This window comes from Peromyscus californicus, unplaced genomic scaffold, assembly GCF_007827085.1.
Source record: "Peromyscus californicus insignis strain IS unplaced genomic scaffold, ASM782708v3 Scaffold_13__1_contigs__length_99412109, whole genome shotgun sequence".
NCBI lineage: Eukaryota > Metazoa > Chordata > Mammalia > Rodentia > Cricetidae > Peromyscus > Peromyscus californicus.
The window spans coordinates 95,852,790-95,875,288 of record NW_026294424.1 but is presented as its reverse complement, the minus strand read 5'-3'; the positions used below and the strand labels follow the sequence as shown (position 1 = coordinate 95,875,288).

At 45.0% G+C, this 22,499-nt stretch overlaps 1 protein-coding gene across 3 annotated transcripts in view; it reads right to left on the bottom strand.

The window, feature by feature from the left end:
* Positions 1-21,958, bottom strand: part of Lrrc8c (leucine rich repeat containing 8 VRAC subunit C) — an 82,852-nt gene extending 60,894 nt beyond the window's left edge. For all 3 annotated transcript variants that reach the window (XM_052735618.1, XM_052735619.1, XM_052735620.1), the window contains exon 1: positions 21,678-21,958. The gene's annotated coding sequence lies outside the window, so the exon portion shown is untranslated. The remainder of the gene's footprint in view (positions 1-21,677) is intronic.
* Positions 21,959-22,499: the final 541 nt, after the last annotated feature.

Genomic DNA, 22,499 nt, shown 5'->3' with positions numbered 1-22,499 from the left:
GTGACCCGAGCATGTACTGTGAAGGCCTCCTGTGGACTGGTCCCACCAGTTACACGGACCTTCCCAACAGCTTTCTCGTGGCTTGAAGGTTTGTCTCTGAGCTTGTGTTGAAATTCAATTGCTGTTAAGTCACATTTTAAGAGGGTTCCTGTCACAGGGTTCCCTCTCATAGATGAACTGACACCACGGAGTCTGAAGTGAGTCCATCGTCATTTGTATGAGCTCTCATTCCTCTCCCTTTCTGTTTGCTCTTCTCTCACAACCCCCCTGTTCGAGCATGTCACAGCAAAGAGGTCCCTGACAGACACCAGTGTCCTGATATTGGACTTCACACTCTATACTGTGAGCCAAGCAATTTCTGCTCATTATAAATAATTCCCCAGATTCTGGTATTTTCTTATAATTGCACAAAATGAAATGAGACACATTCAGGCATGACTAGAAAAAAATACCAATATCACAGTAACAAATACATAGAAAAATGAAATGTTGGGGGAACATACAAAAGCAGAGATGGGGTGGAGCTATAGCTTAGTTGGTAGCGTGTTTGTTTAGTATTCACAAAGCACCGGACTCAGTCCCCAGCACTGCATAACCTAGGCGTGGAGGCGCGGGCCTGTAATCCTAGCACCTGAGAGGCAGAGGTAGGAGGACTGTGTTGGTTTTTGTCAACTTGACACAAGCTAGAGTCTCCTGGGAAGAGGATGCCTCAGTTGAGGAATTGTCTCTATCAGACTGAACTGTGTGCATGTCTTTGGGGGATTTCTTGATTAATAATTGGAGGGCCCCAATCACTATGAGTGGTACCAGGCCTGGGGAGGTGGTCCTGGGTTCTAGAAGAAGGCAGCTGATCAAGCCGGGGTAGTGAGCCAACATGCAGCATTCCTCACAGTTCTGCTTCAGTTTCTGACTCCAGGTTCCTGCCTTGAACGTCACCCTGCCTTCTCTCAATAATTGATTATCACCTATAAATTGTCATTAAGTTCTTTCCTCCCAAAGTTGGTTTTGGTCAGTGTTTTATCACAGCAATGGAGAAGTATGTTGATCAAAGATCAATGTAAGTTTAAGGCCAGTGTGATTAAGCTACAGCATAGAACCCTGCCTCAAAACAATAAATAAACATACTACTACATTGCATCATAAAAAGAAAAACTGCCCAAACTTGTGTTCATGATGCTACTTATAGCCTCCTCCCAGAAGAAATCAGTATCCCTAGCAAAATGCTTGTGTTTAATGCTTATGAACATCAACCACACAAAGATGTATTCTGCCCAGGCAGTTCTCACCCAGAGTTGACCAGTTGACAACCAAGTTAGTGATCTTTCATTCTCTTTTATTGTCAGATCTAGTGGTCTTCCACTACTGTCTTTTGTTATAAAATATTCTTACCTGAAGCAAGTCTTCGGAGTTGAAATGTTGCTCAGTCAGTGGTTCAATTCTCCAAAGCAATAGGTAAATACATAATACGCCATAACATTTTGAAAAATATTGGCCAATAAGTTGTCCATTTACCTTCTTAAACTCAGGGAATGGGAACTTTTTCTATAAAGGCAGAGATGGACAGCAAATACTCCGGCTAGGTCTGGCAAACCATATGTTCTATTTGTAAATACTGCTTTTGAAAATGTAAAACCAGTGTCAGAAGTGGATTGTGCAAAAGCAGGCTGCAGATCCAGACCATGTGAGCTGTACTTTGTCACTGCCTGTTCCGGGGTTGTGAGAAGTCCCAGGCACACTCACCTTGAGATAAATGGAGCTGCGGTTATTGGCTTCAAGGCTGAGATGCTGCAGTTTGAACACTGCAGTGTGAAAGTCTAAAGGCCACTTGAAAAGACTCCTTCTTGTCTATGGGGCTTAAGATGACTTACTGTCTAAACTGGGAGCAGGCGTAGGAACTGGCTGAGCCAGGGACTGGGTGGAAGTTCTTCCTCAGAGTGAGATTAGTGTAGGACTGTGCCGCACAAGGAATGTAAGTGTAGAAATGAAATGATGAACCTTAAATTTCTCTCCCATGTTTTAAGTTTGAGGACTCCCATGGCCAGTGTCTCATTTTGACCAACAATAAATGTCTTTTGTATTACAGAGACAACTAAAGCCCTTTAAATAAAGCTTAAGATGAGCAAACATGTGCTGTTGAAAATACTGAAATTCAGAATGAAGCAAAGGGCTAACAGTATAGATCCTTTTAATGAGCTACCAAAGGGTGATTCAGCTGGCCTACTCAGGGTGGACTTAAGGGGGTGCAGTTTGTTTTGATTTTCTGATTAGTTGTAGTTAAACTCCATTGTGGTACTTGTGTCCAGAAGAAAAACACATAGTGACATTAGTTTCCCTGAAGCACATTTCCTAGTCATAGATCTAACTGGGTAATGTTATTTTAACATGAGATAGAGAGAGAGAGAGAGAGAGAGAGAGAGAGAGAGAGAGTTGCTTGTATTCTATGTGTGTCACATGTGTACACTGCCCTTAGAGGGGAGACAGGAGTGTGTCAGATCCCCTGGAGCTGGAGTTACAGGGCTGTAAGCCAACTAATATGGGTGTCGAGAATCAGACTCCAGTTCCCTGTGAGAGCAGCAAGTGCTCAACTCTCCGTTCTTTCCGAAGTCACTCTGGAGTACTCTCGGAAGCAGCTTGGCCGTCTTGCTGGCTCCCTCACACTCGTGAGGTTAGCAGATTTTTGGCATGTTCACCTCTGTAGAAAAGTCACATTCCAGCTTTTGAAAAATTATCCTTTGACAACATTCAGAAAAGCTTTGTGTTTTGCTTGCTGTGTTCATTAATGGTGCTTTTTCATATGGGTTTGCATCTACCGAACAGTTAAAGCTGTAGCCAGGACCTTGCTTAGAGGCGGCCTGTCCATCCACCTGTCAATCAGAGGCTATATTCGGCATCCTGTCTATTTGATCAACAGGTCTACAGCTTCTGATTTGCCTAGAACACTAAGAAGGAAGGCTCTGTGGCCATAGGAGTTTGTTTGAGGAGAACACTTGCTGGACACACTAGTTGCTTTGCTGGACACACTAGTTACTTTGCTGGACACACTAGTTACTTTGCTGGACACACTAGTTACTTTGCTGGACACACTAGTTACTTTGCTGGACACACTAGTTACTTTGCTGGACACACTAGTTGCTTTGATGGACACACTAGTTGCTTTGCTGGACACACTAGTTGCTTTGATGGACACACTAGTTACTTTGATGGACACACTAGTTGCTTTGATGGACACACTAGTTACTTTGCTGGACACACTAGTTACTTTGATGGACACACTAGTTGCTTTGATGGACACACTAGTTACTTTGCTGGACACACTAGTTACTTTGCTGGACACACTAGTTACTTTGCTGGACACACTAGTTACTTTGATGGACACACTAGTTGCTTTGATGGACACACTAGTTACTTTGATGGACACACTAGTTACTTTGATGGACACACTAGTTGCTTTGCTGGACACACTAGTTACTTTGAAATTTTCAAAGCCAGGGAAACTGGAATAGCTGCTTTCACTGGGAGAGAAGACAAAGGGTGAAGAGAAACTTCTGCAGCTCGAAGGGAAATGAAACAGTAACTCCCCAAAGACCCAAACAGAATCTGCCCTCCCTAAAGTCAATTCCAGTGCAGAAAGCATGGGGGGCCAGACACACAGCAAGCTTAGAAGAGGCTCCGTTTCCTCCTGCCAGAGAGAAACTTAAACCCGAGGTCACCTCTCCTAACCAACAAGCACGTTATACATCTGGAGCATAGATTTGAAAACTTCCCCTTTCTCAACATGCCACACTTAAGTGGAGCAGGAACTGGTGGACAGTGTGCAGATTGTTAATGATGAGGGACAAGAAATCTGCACAGATCCACCCGGTGATCTTTCAGAGCACCCCTCTCTTTCTATGGTGCTGGAGATTGAACCCTGGATGCATGTGAGACCGGAGCCCTCTGCCTCCTGGCCTCAGGTTTGTGAAACAGGGTCTCACTGTACAACTGAGGTTGGCCTCCAAATCACAATCCTCCTGTCTTTTCCATTTTAAAATCAGAACTTGCACCCAAAATGTAGCTCCCATGGTGCTTCAGCAAAGCTTTGCAAACAACTGTGAGTGAAATAAGAAAGCTTTTAGATTCCTGAGCTGTAACTTCCATCCTGCTGGTACTTTCACAGTCCCAGAGGTGCTCTGTGTCTGCTGGGGGCATAAGAGGTTTACCCAGCTTCAAATTCTGTGAATTACAAGACCGACATTCCAGGCAAGATGCCCCCACTTGTGCAAAAGCACTACTGTTAGGACAGGGTTTGAGGCCTGCTCCACAGGGAAGAGCCGTACCTGCCACTATAAAATCCTGGCCAAAAGCCCATGCCTGGTGTGAGCTGAAGCCCTGGAGGTAACTGAGTACCGGTGTCCAGCTAAGCTGACACAGCATCAAAATACCTTTTAATGCATATTTGTCTTCATCCATAAATGCTACTTTCCGTTGAGGAGGCCTCTGGTCCCAGTGAACCATGGTGAATGCAGAGACTGGGGGCTACACGGAGTGCTGACAATGAATGCCCAGAGACAAACAGGATGTTCATACCATCCTTCTAATGCTCAGGGCACACAAAGGAAGAGGGGATGGATGTTGCAGGATATTTGTTTACACTGTGAAGTTGTGTCTTTGCCAAGGTGCTTCCTGTTGGTTTAATAAAGAGCTGAATGGCCAATAGCTAGGCAGGAAGAGGTTAGGTGGGATTTCCCTCTGGGAAGAAGAAAGATGGAGATGCCAATGCCAAGGAGGAAGTAGAACATATAGAATAAAAAAGTAAAAAGCCACGTCATAAAATGTAGATTAATGGAAGCAGGTTAATTTAAGTTAAAAGAGCTAGTGGGACAAGCCTAAGCTAAGGCAGAGCTTTCATAATTAATACAAAGTCTCCATGTTGTTATTTGGGGCTGGTGATAGAAAAGAAAAGTCCATCTAAGGTTGCAAGAGTCAGAAGATAGCTGCAAAATGCCATCTTTTGGGCAAGACACAGTCATTTGTAACCAGAAGCTCAGCAGAGTGCTGCTCGTCCATTGTATCTGCACAGGAGCAGGGCCATTAACTATCAGGCTTGGGTAAAGAAAGGGTGCAGGGGCCAATCCCTGTTTCAGAATATTAATATTCCTTTACTTGTGTGAAGATGTGTCACTGTGATTGGTTCAATAAAGAGTTGAATGGCCAGTAGCTAGGCAGGAAGACTTCTGGGCAGAGAAAAAGAAGAGAAGACAAACCTAGGTAGAGAGAGACACCAGAGGAGATAGAGAGGAAGCAGGACATACAGGAGGAGAGGTAAAAATCCATGAGCCACGTGGCAGCAGGCAGATTAACAGAAATGGGTTAATTTAAGTTATAAGAGCTAGTTAGAAACAAGCCTCAGCTAAGGCCAAGCTTTCATAATTAATAAGAAGTCTCTGTGTGGTTATTTGGGAGCTGGCTAGCAGGACAGAGAAAGACTTGGTACATATACCTCATAGCTGAACTATATGCTACTGATAGATTCAGAGACAGGGAGGGAATATTGGCTCCAGCCAGGTGACCATTGGTGACTCCAATGGACAGTTTCAATCCAATGGCCACACAGATGGCCCTTGATAAACTAAAAGGCCATAAAAACAAAACTAGGAGTCACGAATCTGGGAAAAGACTGGATCATGTATGAGCTTGCCAAAGAACAAAATTCATTAATAAAATTTTGACATTGAATTAATATTTCTGATAAGAAATAACTGATCAGAATTCATTATTTTTGTTAATTCCATCAAAATGACAATAAGTATTTTAGCACTGATTCAAAGAACAAACATTTGACCTACTTAATTTTAAGCTATTTCTTAAAATAATTTTTTAAACAAATTTAAACTTAATTTCAAATCTGTTTTTCAAGTCCCTGATTCTGTTATTATTTCTATTATTTCCTTTGATATTTTGTGGGGTTAATTTACTTTCTCATATATAAATTAAACTTTGTGTATTGTTCTTTATTGTTGTTGTTTTGGTTGTTGCTTTTTAGTAGTGACAGAATAAACCCAGGGCTCATGCATATCAGGCAAGCCCTGAGATCTATCCCTGTTGCTAAAGTTTTCCTGTCTGGCCCACAGTCAGGACAAACTCTCTGCCTGCCAGTCCCACAGCCACTCAGACCCAACCAAGTAAACACAGAGACTTATATTGCTTACAAACTGTATGGCCGTGGCAGGCTTCTTGCTAACTGTTCTTACAGCTTAAATTAACCCATTTCCATTAATCTACACCTTGCCACGTGGCTCATGGCTTACTGGCATCTTTACATGCTGTTTCTCATCATGGCGGCTGGCAGTGTCTCTCTCACTCAGCCTTCCACTTCCCAGCTCTATTTTCCTCCTTGTCCTGCCTATAATTCCTGCCTGGCCACGGGCCAATCAGTGATTTATTTATTGACCAATCAGCAACACATTTGACATACAGACCATCCCACAGCATATCCCCAGCCTATAAGTGTTTCCTAATATAAACACATCAAGTTCTACAAAGCTTCTTTTCCCATCCATCTCATGTGCTCATCTACCAACCTACCTATGCCCCACCTCAGCTACGTTTCATCACTTTTTCCTATTAATTTTGATGCTGTGTTTTTAATCATTCAGCTGGAGGTGTTTTAACATTTCCTTGAATTTGTTTTTGACACAAAAGGTATATAAAAGTTACTCATTTGACTTTCAAACATTGATCTTCTAAATGTCTTTACAAAAATTTAAGTGTGTGTGTGTGTGTGTGTGTGTGTGTGTGTGTGTGTGTGTGTATTCATGTGGGTGTCACACACAGAGGCCAGAAGGGGCATTCTGGAGTTATGATTGCTGTGAGCTCCCTGATGTGGGTGCTGAGAAATAAATTTGAGTTCTCTGGGAGAGCATCAAGTGCTCTTAACCACTGCCCATTTCTCCAGCCCCTCCTCTAAGTATCTTATTTTTACAAATTTTAAGCTAAATTCTACTGTGGTCAAAAAATACAAATAAGGTTACTGTGTCTTCATTTTTTTTTTTCCTTTTTTAAATTGTTCATTAGGACAGGAAAGATGGCCCAACAGTTAAGAGCACTGACTGTTCTTCCACAGGACTCACCCAGATTTGGTCCGCATACCCACAAAGTGGCTAACAACCATAACTCCAGTGCCAGGGGATCAAACGCCCTCTTCTGGTGTCTGTGAGCACTGCATGCACAATGTGCACAGACACATAGGCAGATAAAACATTCATACACACACATACACACAAATAAATCAATCTTTAAAAATTATGCATTGTGTCTGTGAGTTGGGCTCCCATGTACCACAGTGGCAGGAGCGTAGCGGGTTCTAGATATCAAATTCAGGCCATCAGGCTCGCACAGCAAGCAGCTTGTGCTCCGGGCCATCTTGCCAGCCCCTATTTTTCTTTTTTTGGAGGAAGACTTATTCTCTATCCTGACTGTTGTCATCCTGAAGGTGATATGTTCCGCTTTCTCTGCACACTTTTATAATTCTCTCTGGTCTAGCTTTCCAGACACCAGACTGTGATGACAATCTAGGGGTGGTTTTACTGCACTTAACCTACTCATAGTGTGAGGTGCTCTTTGGATCAGTAAGTTTATGTTTTATTTTATCAAATGTGGGCAACTCTTAGCCATTATCTGAAAAGGTTTTCTCTTTCTTCATTTTTCTCTATTTTTTTCTCCCTGAACATTTTGTCTTTTCATTACTTTTTCTTTGGGCTAAATTCATTCCCACACCGTAGTTTTTGTTTGTCCATTGCTTCTGGAATATCCCTCTTCTGTGTTCCTTTTCTGTGAGGGTCACCTCAGTGTGTCAAGGGAGCTCAGGCATGGCTAATCTAACCACGAGCTCGCCACGTGCCGTGGTGCATCTTGGGAGCTCAGGCATGGCTAATCTGACCACGAGCTCACCATGTGCCGTGGTGCATCTTGGGAGCTTTGCCCACCTGGTTGTGTCCAGTGGCCAGAAAAGCTGCACTGAAACCACTAGGCTCTCGACGCTCTCGACACTTTGAAATGCACGCAGCAACAGGTCAGCTCCACTTTAAGCTCACAGACCCTGGGCCAGTCCTACCCATTCCACCATCATAATGCCAGAATGGCACAGGCTGCTCTTTCAACCAACACTTTTCAGATCTTGGGCTCCGGGTATGTCCAGGCCTTGATAGCCCAGGCAGTTTCACAAATGCTATTAAAGTAAATACAAAGATTTGGACCACTTGATTGGCAAGATTTTGTGTGGTTTTCTGGGTTAAGAGCACCAAACCGCTTTTACAAGTCACCCCAGGCTGCACACGGGGAGAGACAGCTTGTAGTATTGATATTGCCCCACGTGTCATGGTGTGTCGCTCTCTTCAGACCTTTCACTCTACTCTTTATACTACAAAGTTGTATGTGTGTGTGTAGTGGGCAATTGCTCAGCCAATAACCTAGCCCGATAGAGGCGGTGCTCCCTGTCTGCCTCTATGACCTCTTATAAGGGAGGAGAGAGGGGACTCATGCTTTCTTGGGTTGTGGAGACCAAGTCAGGCAGTGTGAAGCGGCGTGTGTCAGTCCCCATCTTTCCCAAACAAAGCGGACAGACTCTGCAACTGATCTACCTTATCCTGTCCCCGTGAGTCTGTATTCTCATAGCACCTGTTAATAAATTGATATATATTCTCATACATAGACCCTTTTGGTTCACGTTGTGTGTGTGTGTGTGTGTGTGTGTGTGTGTGTGTGTGTGTGTGTGTGTTCCCTCCCATGAGTTCTAAAGCCTGCCTAGTGGCTTCTTCATTTTAGACTTTGCATTTGGTTGCCCAGTTAGTTTCTATTTCTTTACTGAGTTCCTGCCTGTGGAGTTGTTAGGATCACGGTCCCTTCCATATTGCTAACAACAGCAATTGTAACTTGTCATTGCCTGATTTCATCTTCTGGCTCATCTTGTGTAGAGACCCACAGAGGTTTCCTAGTTTGAACTTACTCAGGGTCTGAGAATCTGAGAAACTCAGGGCTGTATAGGGGAATGATTGGACCATGGGTGTGGTTACCAGGTGTTTGGAAGGGTCTATCTACACTTGGCTATGCTGTATGCTTTGATCTAGCAAGGGGGAGGTCTTTTGCCCCACCCCTTGGCATTGTTATAAAAAGCTCTTTTGAAGAGACAGGGGTCGGTGGATTTTGATCCAGGTCCTCCCGAAACTATCCTCTCTTTCTGTCTGTCTCCTCTCTGCTGTCTTTCTATCTAAAAATTTCCTATTCCTCTCTCCTCCTCATAGGAACCTTTTAAAAGGTGGGAGCTGGCCTCCCACAATCTTGAAGTTAATTTCTGATGATTATTCTTTGTCTTATTAAGGGCTATATTCCCCTGTGTGTTTTTCATGCCTAATTACTGATTTTTAAACTGGCAATGCTAATGATAATTATTGTTCTTTTGTGCTTCTGGAAAGAATTGGTTTTAGTTGCAGCATGTCAATGGTATGGCCATACTCAAATTTGGAACTCTGTGTGACGCACAGTAGCCATGGCTCAAGTGTGGACTCAGGCCAGCTATCTGCCCAGCTATCGATGTCTCTTAATATTTTGAGATCAGGCAAATACTTGGAAGGAGTTTATATGTAGATTAGGGGACTTCTGCTTTACTTTGCAGCCACTGAAGTCTCCAACTTGACCCTCTGCTTTTCCAAGTCAGCAGGACTGCAGCGTTTAGGATTCAGCAGCTCCCCGTGGCAGGAGGCACCCAGAGGTTCCAGGAGAAAAGCCTAGTTCGACCTCACCCAGTGTAGATCCCTCTCTTAGGAAGGAGCCCTCCATCCCCTCTTGTTTTGATTGCTCTCTCATGGCCTTCCATGTCTAACTTCTGAAAGATACTTGCTAAAGCTACCCCCTCTTTTAAAAAGCTATTTCTAACCCTTAATTTACCAGGTTATTTCAGTGTAGAGTATCTTTAAAAAACAAAACAACAATAAAGCTAAACTAAACCCAGAAGAGTTCTCCGTAAGCATCTACGATAACTGGTTATGCCTGGTGCTTACATCAAAACTTAAATCTCTATTTCACTGGTACACTGCCAGAGAATGCCAGAAGAGCCAAAAGCCCAGCTTTAGGGGTTGAAAGGTTTCCTTCCTCGGACTACTCCCCAACATAAGCACACTCTGTAGAATTCTGGAACGCATTCAATTTCTAGCATTCCAACACCACGAAAGAAAACATCCTGTAAGGAATGATAACAGGGAAGCTGCGAGCATCACCTAGTGAATGCTGAGGAGAGCATAGCGAAAATCCTTTGAATAACTTGAATGTTTGAAAGTAAACTCAGAAAAGCACAACTAGGTTTTGTAAAGGACCATTTGCACAAACTTTATTCTAAGAAGGACACCTAAAAGCAATAAAACAAAAGCTTGTTTGTGGAAAAATCCACTATCATGGATCCTATGTCCCCCCGGAAAATAAGACGTTAAGTTTATGCCATTCATAAAGTTGTACATTCATTACCGTGTGCACTGAGACTCTTGACTGCTCCTGGTAATGAGTCATTATGCAAACGTTTGTAACACATCTGCTCTTCCTAACAGTAACTGAGCAAAGCTACATTGTGACATGCTGTGCTGAAAATGTCACATTCGGAGAGGAGTTTCTTTAGCATGACAATCCTACTATGAAGGCTCTAGGGGCTATACTTTATAAGTGGGACAAGGCCTACAATAGCCCTCCTGCACACTACTGTATGATCTTCAGAATGCCAACTGTGTGCGCACACGCATGTGTTTAGGTGGGTGTGCAGGTATTTGGAGGCCAAAGATCAACATTGTCTTCCTCAGTCTCTCTCCGCATTATTTTTTGAGACAGGGTCTCTTGCTGAACCTAGAGTTCATCAGCTTGGCTAGGCTGGCCAGAGAGCCCCAGGGATCTGCCTGTATCTGCTCCAAGCACTGGGATTACAGAAGTACACTGCTGAGCCTGGCTTTGGGTGGGGATCTGAATCCTGGGTCTCATGTACACATGGCAGGAACTTATCAACTAATCCCTTTCCCCAGCCCCAGAATCTCAACCCTTTAGGAAAGAATATAATTTCTGCTGGGCGCGGTGGTGCCTGTCTTTAACCCCCGCACTGGGAGGCAGAGGCAGGTGGATCTCTGCATGTTCAGGACCAGCCGGATCTACAAATGGAGTTCCAGGAAGCCAGGGCTATCCTGCCTCAGAAAAGACTTAAGTTGTTTCAAAAGACTCAAATATGTTTTTTTTAAAGAACATAAATTCTTATCAGAATAAGAGTCTTGGGGCCCCTTAAAAAATAGGGATACCAATACTATAGGCAAAATCATTTATAGCTTGAAAGTAGCACTATTGGGGTCATAAGTACTTCTTGCTATACCTTTTAAAAGAAAACATGCTAAATAGGAAAGTATACACAAAACACAGAGGCCAGATGCACACGCCATATTAAACAGTAACAGTGAAACATTGTTCATTTACATTATGCTTTGAAAATATTAAAAACAAAGCAAACAGTGTGTTATCAGTGTTGGCCATCATAATTCTAAAGGTACAATATAAATGAAGAAATCCAAAAAGTGAATGAGCAGGTAACAAATTCAAACATCTTAACACACACATAGGATGCGATGGATGAAATCTCCTTGGTCAAGACAATCTGTAAAGACTGTCAGGAGTAATATGTTTCATTATACTGTTTTTGAATAAATACATTCTCTCTCTCTCTCCCTCCTCCCTCCCCCCCTTACACACACACACACACACACACACACACACACACACACACACACGCACACACACGCGCGCGCAAGAGGATGCAACCCATGACTTTGTGTTCCAACTTGAAAATTAATTCAAAACAAAACAAACATGATCAAGACAGTTTCAGACTTGATCTGGGACAGCATCCATGTGCGAGGTATTGCCAACAGTCTCTCTCCGTGAAGAAATTAAGACTTCTTATAAAAACACATAAGAAGTTTAAGTGAACCTTAATGGAGAGCAGATGTGTTCTTGGAAATCTGTTTCCTGGCCACCTAATTAATTACTAGCTGCCAGTCAAGGGTCTAGTAAGTAATGTAGGCCATGATGGAGCATGCCTTTAGTGTTAGCACTCTTGGGGTAGAGGTAGGTGGATCTCCAGAAGTTCGAGGATATCTTGGTCTGCACAGCAAGTCTAGGCAAGTCAGGGCTAGCTACACAGTGAGACCTTGTCTCAAAACTAAAGTTTAGTGATAACCTGGAATCCACATTTTAAAACCAAGTCCCCCATCCACTTTTCCTATCAAGTGTCCCTGAGAATTCACTTTTAGATGGAACTTCCCCCCACGCCACCAAAAAAAAAAAAAAACAAAACAAAACAAAACCCACTTCTCATAAATGATTTATCCAGCGAGTTTTTCTAGCAGCTTGCTAGCTGGTCAGTACCATCTACTTAGGAATGCCTACTTTTCTGCTAATGGCATAGAACTGTACCCTGTCTTGCTTTTCATTCATTTATTCATTCATGGTATTTATTCTTTTTGTACATCTGCCCTAACAACAAACCACCAAACAAGCACCGTGTGCACTCACACGGCTTATTTTCTTTGCGGAACCTTGCACCTCCCTCCAATCATTTACCGTGTTGCTGCTTTTGACTCTTTCCTTACCGCAGTGTTACTTACTGCATTCCAACAAGCTCGTTTTAAATTCTCACTTTAGCACCAAGGCACACCGTCATCATGGACTCTCTGAACATCATGTTTTCCAGCATGCTGTCCAGAGCCTTCAGAAAATGCCGACATTCTTAACTCGGGGCCAAACTCCACCCACAGCTACAGCCGCCACTTCCTCCAATGGCTGGAGGAATGCTCCGCATAGCTGTACATTAGCCAGGAAGTTGAGTGTAATGTGGACAGTATTTTCCAACATCACTGATACCCACACTGTATTAGGCCTTGCTAATGTCCAGGGAGGCAGAGTAATTTATCTTTACAATGTTTTCCCAATGAAGTCATTTTTTAAGGCTTCAAAACTGAAATGATTGACTAAGCAATACCTATTGTTCCAGAAGTTAGGTACAAGTTACATCTTTCCCATTTACCAAAAAGCATGGAGATAGTCAAGGTGTTTCTAACTGTCATAAACTCTAAGGTATTGAAAAGTGACTAAGTAATTCTTATTGATTTTTTTTTCTTTTTTCTTTCACTTTTTTTTTTTTCTTCGAGACAGGGTTTCTCTGTGTAACAGTCCTGGCTGTCCTGGAACTCACTATGTAGACCAGGCTGGCCTCAAACTCACAGAGATCCACCTGGCTCTGCTTCCCAAGTGCTGGGATCAAAGGCATGCAACACCACCGCCAGGCTTCTTACTGATTTTTGACAAGTGCTTAAAACACACAGGTTAAAAAAAAAAAAAGGAAGCAGAAGGGGAGCAGGACCAGCCGGGAAGAGGAGGGGTTGTGGGGGTGGGGGGAGAACCAAAGAGGACGATGGGGTGAATATTACCAATATGGATGAATGAAAATGTCATAATGCAACACATTATTGTAATAATTACATGTTAGTGAACACATGAACATGCACAGAAAGTTCTCATGGGGCTCACAAACTTCCAGATTTATCTTCAGTGACTTCCATCTAGGATTTGCTCTGATGTCTTTATGTTTATATGCTTACTGCTAGTTTATAGCTATTTCAATGTTTTCTTCCTAATTTTCAATTACATTTAGAAATATTTCCACACACAGGATTTCTAATGACACTACCAAATTTCATTACCAGAATTTCACACAGAAGGCAGTGAGTGGGTGTGGTGGTACATGCCATAGCATACTGGAGGCAGGCAGAACTCTGCAAGTTCAAGACCAGCTTGATCTATATAACAAGATCTAGGTAAGCCAGGGCTACATGGTGAGACCTTGTCTCAAAACAAAACAAAAAATCAGAAGGAAGTGGATACGCTCCCAGCTAGGAGGTAAGAAGTGTCACCATTAACATCTATAACATTGGTAGCTCTTGAGCATCTGTGTTCCAGAGACTCCTTGATCAATGAGGATAGAGTGGCTGGAAAGAACAGAGAAGGGCCTTGCCATCTTGAATATTTCCTGTCACCAAACACATTTTTAGAGGTTTGAGGTTAAATTAAAAAGGACAATATAGTTAAAAGTTGGGGGAGAGGAGGGATGCGTTGCTTGTGGAGATGGGGCATACCAGAGCATGCCAACCTCCAGAGGTGGGGGAACTGCTGGGGAAACAGCCTCTTCACAGCTCCAGAGCACACAACAGAAGCCCAGGCTTTTGTTGCCCAGAGAACTTGTACAAGAAACGAGGAAGCCAGGAACAGACCCAGGAGCCCCACCCTCCCCAAATATCTGCATGCTAAAACCTTTTTAGTAAGGAAGCGTTGTAATTATGAAGAAGTATAAATACTTTGATACAGACAAACTAACTTATACTCGATAAATAACTGAGCAGTCCCAAGGAGGACTGGCTAGTATCAGATCATCCCCAGGAACCGATGAGGGGTGATGGCTGTGAGAAATGACGGGGGCTGCCCATCAGGAGACAAAGGGACGCCCAGTCGAGGAGGCTTTGGGAAATGAATTTAATGGTTTAATAAGTCTGCCAATGTAAAATTTAGGTAATCAGTTTAATTCTTTTCAAATGAATTTCGGCTTAAGATAACAGGGCCTGGAGAAATAGCTGTGGGCCTCGAGCAGGACCTGAATTACATCCCCAGCACCCAAGGTTTTTTGTTTGTTTGTTTGTTTGTTTGTTTGTTTTGTTTTGTTTTGAACCCAGTCATTGTGCTGCCTGCTTGTCCGCCTAGCGCCGCAGAGGCAGAAACAGGCAGATGCCCGGGGCATGCTGGTGAGCCAGCCTAGCTTTATCAGAGAACCAGGTCCTAGTAAGACATCTTATCACAAAAACAAGGTGGCTGGCTCATGGAGAATGACACCCATGACTGACCCGTGGTCTCCACACAGACCCAGCACATGCACCTAAATACAGGTGTGCACACACATACTGCCCCACCACACACAGAGTAGATAAAGTATGCTTCTTTTCTGTTTTGCATTTTGTTTCTTTGTCCAGACAGGATCTCTGTATCCTAGAACTCACTATGTAGACCAGGCCGACTTTCAACTCGTAGAGATCCACCTGCCTCTGCTTCCTAAGTGCTGGGATTAAAGGCCTGTGCCACCACATCCAGCTAAGGATGCTTCTTATAAATACAAAATAACAAGATAATTGTAGAGGATTTTAAAATTAAGACATCATATATGTTCATAAAAATATATTGATATACTGGCCATTCCGTATGCCTTGAGTTGTTCATGGCTCCTTTGTAACTTCTGACTGTAACACAGAGCTGAGGAGCCCTGTAACCATGTGTTCAACAGGCGTCGTCTGGCCCTGGCACACACTGGTTGGGTAGAAGGTGGGGTGGCACAAACAACTCTTAAAGACTGTGGTCCACCCAAGGGCCACAGTCCACAGAAGTACCACGGACCTCTGGTATTAAGCCTTCTCGCGGTCAGCACCCCTGTGTTCTAGAGCCTCTGGAAGTTTTTGGCTTAGCAAGCCTACCTCTCCCCATGTCCCGCCTGGCTGCTTTCTCTGGCATGGGAATCGCTTTTATTTTTCTGGGTCTTTGGAAAGTGTTTTTAAGGAACACATACCAATCCTGGATCGTTCTAACTTAAACACTCCCTTAATCTGAAACATCTTCAGTGACTCTTAAGTTATAAAGTATCATTCTGAGCTGGGCATGGTGGCCGAGTTTAAGGCTAGCCAGGACTATCAAGAAAAACCATCTTGTCAGCATTGGTGAGGCATGTCTTTAATTCCGGCACTTTGGAGGCACAGACAGAAAGATCTTTGGTCTACAGAGGGAGTTCCAGGACAGTCAGGGCTATACAGAGATACCCTATCTTACAAAAAAACAAAAACAAAAACAAAACAAGAAACCCTGTCTCCAACCCCACCCCCAAAATACCTTTCTGACAGCTGATTTATGGTTTTTGCTAAACTTTTCTGAGCCCACCTTACAATTTTTTTTTTAATCAACAGCTCTTTGGTAAGACACATCACAGGCTACAGAACAATATTAAAAACAAAAAACAAACCCAAGAGCTGGTACAGGTAAAGGGTACAGAGATGTGGCTCAGCAGGAGTGTGTGACACATGCAGCTTGTGAAAGACCAGAATTTAATCCTGTGTTCACATTTGCATGTGCACACACACACACACACAATGCTCCTACATCAGAACATGTTCCTAAATTTCCTTTTAAAGCTTGTGATGGGAAACCACTCTTCTAAGTGAATAGTCCAGCATTTTCTATGTCTGACAGTCATCCTCCACCTCTCAACACGTGGGGCGCTTTCCACAGACTCCCACCCAACTATCTAAAGAAACCCTCCTGCATTTCCATGCAAGCCACTGCGTGGTGGTAACGGGGCGTGGATTTCCACTTACATGTTAGCTGTTCAAGGCCAGGTTAGCTTCTCTGCACTCCTGCTCTACTTAACCCCACAGTCTTTTTCTCATTTTTATAGCCCAGGAATGACCAGTAGGCAGCAGGCCTCTAACACACAGCATTACAGCCAAGCCTCCTCTGCCCCCATTCCTTGTATCAGTGATAAGATGGTCTGGGCTTTTCGTCTGGGCTAATTCTCTCCTGAAAAGACTTCAGGTTGCAGCCTCGAGCTGTGCCCTGGTCAGTTCTATTTCCCATAACAAAGGTTTCAAATCTTTCTTGCTCACTATCTCAAACTTCTTCTGAGATTGGCTTGCCTTGCTCTCCAGTAAAGGCTTTCTTAATTAAAGACAGCCCCCTGCCCCGGCCCCGCCCCAGACTATCTGATTCTAATGTGCTCAACAGACTTATAATCCAATGGTGTTTATTACATCACTCTAGGGGTAATTTATTAATGAAGCACGGCTTTCTTACATGGCATCTGAAGGGACAGGCTTCCTTTAAGAAACGTGACCTTCCCGTAAATGTAATCCTAGTGCCATGTAACAAGTGAAGAAAGGGGCTGCGTAGGTGTGAGTTTGCCTTGCAAGTGTGAGGACAACTCGGAAGTTACGTGAATGTCAGGTACAATCAGGGCTCGGAAGTAGAGAACGGGATCTCACAAGCAAACCGGCTCTAACTAGACTAGCTACAGTGGTGAGCTCCTGACTGAAGTAAAAGACTCTGCTTCAATAAAGGAGACATGGTGCTCCGGAAAGATTCCGAATATCACCATTAGCCTCCACAGGGACTCCACACATGTGGACGTGCAGCTTCATACACATAAAGCCCACAACACGTGAACACACATACACACAGCACACACCCTACACACATACATATTAAAAACAAATGAGAAGGTTGAGATGAATGAGTCTCAAAATAAGAAGGTAAGCAGGCAATGTGGGCATCTTTCCTAGATGCTGTGGAAGAACCGTTTACAAACACATGGCTTGTCTTTCATGTAGGACATAAGTAACAAGATATTCTCCTAAGCATAGAAAAAGGTCTATAACCTCCAACAACTTACTGCTTTTTGTAGTAATTACCTGGGGAAATTACATAGAAAAAGATGAATGCATTAGAGTGCTTGTTGGAAGTCTGACTGGACAGACAGAAGATGCAGAGGGAGGTTAGGGGCTGGAAAGAAGGGAGCATTAAGCTGTGGAGTGTTGCAGCAGGGAGTGGTGTGGTGGTCAAGGGTGAGGTGTGTGGTGGGGAGATACCAGTATCCTCATGGTGCCTTGAGAGATAAGCAAGGCTGAGCGACCCGACCCGGAGTGGCAGAAACAGGAACGTTTGTTTGCCAAAGCATACACATTCCAATCCACTGAAGCAGCTCTAGTAAGTTCTTTAAAATGTGCGGCCCAGAACAAAGGAAAGACTAAAAAAGGTGAGTGTGCTTCGAACTCAAGACTTCAAGAAAGGATGTGATTCAAAAGTTAGATATGCTAAAAACAGATTTAGACCCAAGGTTAACTGGAGGAAGAGTGAGTCTGTGGCAGATTGACTAATCACCACCTGCAGGTAAAATACATAGAAAGTGAAAACAGAGATCCTAGTCAGAGACAAAGATGGAGTCCTTACTGCTCATCTGCTAGAGAAGGGAGCTGTCTTCACAGGCGCTGCTTCATCTAATTCACACCCGAGGTAGGCTCTAAAACTCCATTACACAGGGAAACTGGGGCTCATCGAGGTTCAGTCATGTGAGGTCCTTTGAATACCCATTTTGCAGTGCTCTCAGAACTTGACAGCATCTACCCCTATCTGGGGCTACACTCTGTATGTATACTGTTCCAATTTAAAATGATGCATATATTTTACTATGGTATATGTTCAGATTTTATTTATTTATTTATTTATTCTTGAGAAAGGACTTCACTCTGTAGCCCAGACCAGCGTGGAACTCACAATGCCAAGAACAAACTCACCTTAAACTTGTAGCAATCCCCATACCTCTGCTTCCTGAGTGCTGGGATTACAGATAGTCTCACAACGCATGGCTACCATTTATATTTGAAAAGAAATGGAGTCAAAGACACCTCCATAGTAATGTCATCCTCATGGGTTGTAATATATGTTCACAGATGAACCAAGACTAGAGACACAACCAGCATTCCAAGGATGAAGCAGAAAATCCTGGGAATGTGTTACAGTTCAAGAGACACTGTTGCCGAGTAGACAAGAGCAGCTGATGGGCAGAATAGAATGGTCCATTAGGGTGTTTCAAATCATTCATTTAGTTGCAATCAGTAAAAAGAACACAGGCTTTGGAAATAGATTGTCCTTATTCAAAATTCAAATTCTTGCATAGCAGAGGTGTGGCAAACCCTGGGAGGTTACTTTACATTATTAATTTCTGTTTTCTTATGCAGGCGTTATGGTCAGCTAAAAGCATATTTAGGTTAGAGGGAAAAGAGGAAGTCTATAGATAATGGGGAGAAAGTGTAACATTAAAAATTAAAGAGAACCAGGCGTGATGATTCACATCTGTAATCCTATCACTCAGGAGGATGAGGCAGGAGGATTACCAGGACTGTGAAGTAAGCCTGGGTTACAGCATGAGGCAGTGCCTAAAAACAAACACTGTCTGCATTTACTTAGCATATTCCAGCTGCATGGCCTTTTGCAAGTCACCAGCTCTGAGCTCCCTTCTATACAATAGGGATAGCACCATCTCTCACAGGATGGAGAGATACCAGGACAGCCAGTTTGCATAACGGAGATGTAGCACATTAAATCATTCAGATAAGTCTTGCTGAATTAAGTATAAACTTCACCTCATTTCTCTGTAAACTTAGGCTTTATTATAATGGTGCCAATGACTATAGATTAAAATACTACAGAAGGTTTAAAAATCATCGGCGGTCACCGGTGGGTCTGACGCCTTTAATCCCAGCTCTTGGGAGGCAGAGGCAGGCAGATCTCTGAGTTTGAGGCTACCCTGGTCTACAGAGCAAGTTCCAGGACAGCCAAGCTAAACAAAGAAGTCCTGTCTCAATCAATAAATCAATCAATCAATCAGTCATGAGAATTTGATAAAAAAAAAACTGGGCATTTGGAGTTAAGAATATTTCTGGCTCTGTGTTGTTTTGAAAAGATAAACTTTACAACTGGCATGGTGGTGCACACCTTTAATCTCCCTGCTTGGGAGGTAGAGGCAGGCAGATCTCTGTGAGTTTGAGGCCAGCCTGGTCTACAAAGTGAGTTCCAGGACAGTCAGGGCTACACAGAGAAACTCTGTCTTGAAAAAACAAACAAAACAACTTTATACAAGCAGGAAATTGTTCAATTCTCTTACAGTTCTTAAAGCTTTCTTTCTTCACTAAAAGCCTCCCTTAAAATAATTACACTTCTTGGGGATGTAAATCAATTGATAGCCCCGGATTCAATCGACAGTATAGAAAAAACTGGGCATGGCAGCATACTCTGGTAATCGCAGCACTTTCGAGATCAGAGTTCAAGGCCATCCTCTGGTAAACAGTAAATCTGAGGCCAGCCTGGGCTACATGAGACCAATAAAACAAACCAAAGACAACAACACTCAGTTAAATAAAGTACACGGTCAATCTGAGAAACAATAATGTCATTAGCAAAGGCTTTAGGCAATTTTACTGCTAAGAATGGTTAATCATGCTCACCACCTTTCACACACATTGAGGTGATGGCCTCTACCTGCTGTCAGTCTAGAATACGAGGGAAGAGTTTGTGCTTGCAAAACTGCCCCCCACCCCCAGTTGGTCTTAAATCATAAGAAATTCTGCTATCATACTACTACTACAGAGTTGTGTAGATCTAATCCGATAGCTTTGTCCACCCGTCCAGCATCGACTGCAGATCTGAGGAAACATCTATGAGGTTCAGATTACAACCAGGTTTAGTGGCTTTGGACAAATCATTAGAAAATAAAGAGAGCGCATGCATAAAGCTGCGCCGCTGGCAGTTTCCCGAGTTGTGTGAGCCAGGGTTTAAAATCCCTTGTATTCCTGACACCTAGGTTAAGGGACCTCAGTGCCGAGGCCACTCTAAAGCCTTGTCGGAGCTTCAGAAAGCCACTGCATACTTGGCAGAAATATGACCACCGTTAGTGAAGGCCACACTTTTACACTACTGCAGTCTGCAGGAGTGAGAACAGCAGCACCTCTAACTGGTAATTTAAGCCTCTGAGCCAAACTCGGGCACTCTCACAACGAGCAATTAGTCTCATTTTTTTCACTTTCAGGAAGCTAGGAACCCGAAAATGTTTAAATGATTTGCTCTGAGTTTAAAATGCTTAAGGAACTGGAAACCCAGTGAAGTTCTGCCTCTCACCCTGGAATAAAACCTCCGCATAAGCACGGGGACTAGGGGTGGTCTAAGCCATCGCAAAGCCAGGTAAACTCGAAGGGTTTGAAAATAACTGAAATCTGAGGAACACAGCCAAGCGTAGGGGGAGGGAAGAATTGGCTGCTGGACAAGAGAAAAGCTTTGGCATTTACAGAGCACACCCTAAGGCTCCTGAGGGGCTAACTCCATCTCGCACACCTACCTCTATGCTGGGAACCACAGAAAACGAAGGATCAGCGAGTCTCTGGGTCGAAGGCAGAGGTCCTGGCTGCAACTGCTGGCCTAGACACCTAACCTCCGGGCCGTGGGATGCGAAGCAGCCCCCTCCCGCCCCCCTGGTCCTGCAGGTGAGCGGACTGGCGCTCACTCGATCCCTACGGAGACCATGGGTTTCCCCCTCCTTCCTCAAAAAAGTGTAACTTCAGGCATTCAGGGAGGCGAGGGGGTTGGGGGAAAAAGAACAGAAAAACCAGGCCCCAGCATCTCCAGGGTTTTGAAGGTATGGAAGGAGAATCGCCCAGGCCATCCCTGCCGCGACCGCGTTTTCTCTTCGTGCGCCCCTCCCCCAGTCCCCAGAACCTGGTGCCGCCGCGCCGCGCTAGGCGCCAGGCTGGGGGTCCCTGGCACGGATGCCAGGACTCGCGTGGGTTGGGTGGGGTTGGGATTGGCGGGCTCCCGGGACCGCACGCTGGGCAGGCGACCACATTATGCCTGTCCCAGAGCCCAGAGGAGGCAGGGACACGAACGAGGCGGGGTGGGCGCATCCGGGCTGGGGCGCGACCAGAGGACTGAGTCGAGTGGCCGGGTGTCGGCCGTCCCTCTCCATCCCACCGTGAGTCCCCAGCCCTTACCTCTGAGGGCGAGGGTGTCCGCTGGAGGTGGTGCCGGGGCGCGGCGAGCTGTGTCCGGGTTGGGTCTCAGCGGCGGCCAGCGACCTCCAGGTCGTTGCTCATGGTTTGTCGCGCCCAGAGTGCTGCAGCCGCGGCCACGGCGGCGCCTCGGTCCTCGTCCTCTTCGCGCGGGCTCCAAGCCGGGACGCAGCTAACGCCCCAGCTCCGCAGCCCTGTTCCTCCTCCCCGGTGCCTCCCCGGCCGCGAGCGGAGCCGCCTCCAGCGCCGCCCCGCGCGCCGCCTGGCCCGCGGCAGCCAGCGCCGCCCAGCGCCCGGCCCCGGGGTCGCCGCCGCCTGCCGAGCCGCCGCCGCCGCCGCCGCCGCCGCTGTGCCAGCCCCGCTGTGACGCAGGCAGCGGTGCCCGGGAACTTCCTCCTCTGCAGAGACCACCCGGCGCCCGGGCAGGGCGGGCAGGCGGGCCTGCGCTGCTGCGGCTGGCTGCTGAGCACTGTGTTCCGCACCGGGAAAGCAATCCTCTTAACCGCTGGATGATTGCGCGGCTCGGAACCACCCACCTGGCGGGCACTGCAGAGGAGACCAGCTGCGTCCGCTGCCTCCCGTGCGCATCCCTAACAATGCCAGAAAGAGGGTGGCTGCTGTGCGGGCGGCGTCCGCTCCCACACCGCAGCTCCTCCTGGGGCTTAGTTGGAGCGAGTGGCTCCTGCTAAAAATAGCCCTCTTGGAAACTCCTGGAGGGTCAGGAGGGAGATAACCCCTCCCCAGAGAACTAAAGGTTAAAAGGAAGCGGGTGGAAAGGATGGTGGGATACACTGAAGGGGACAG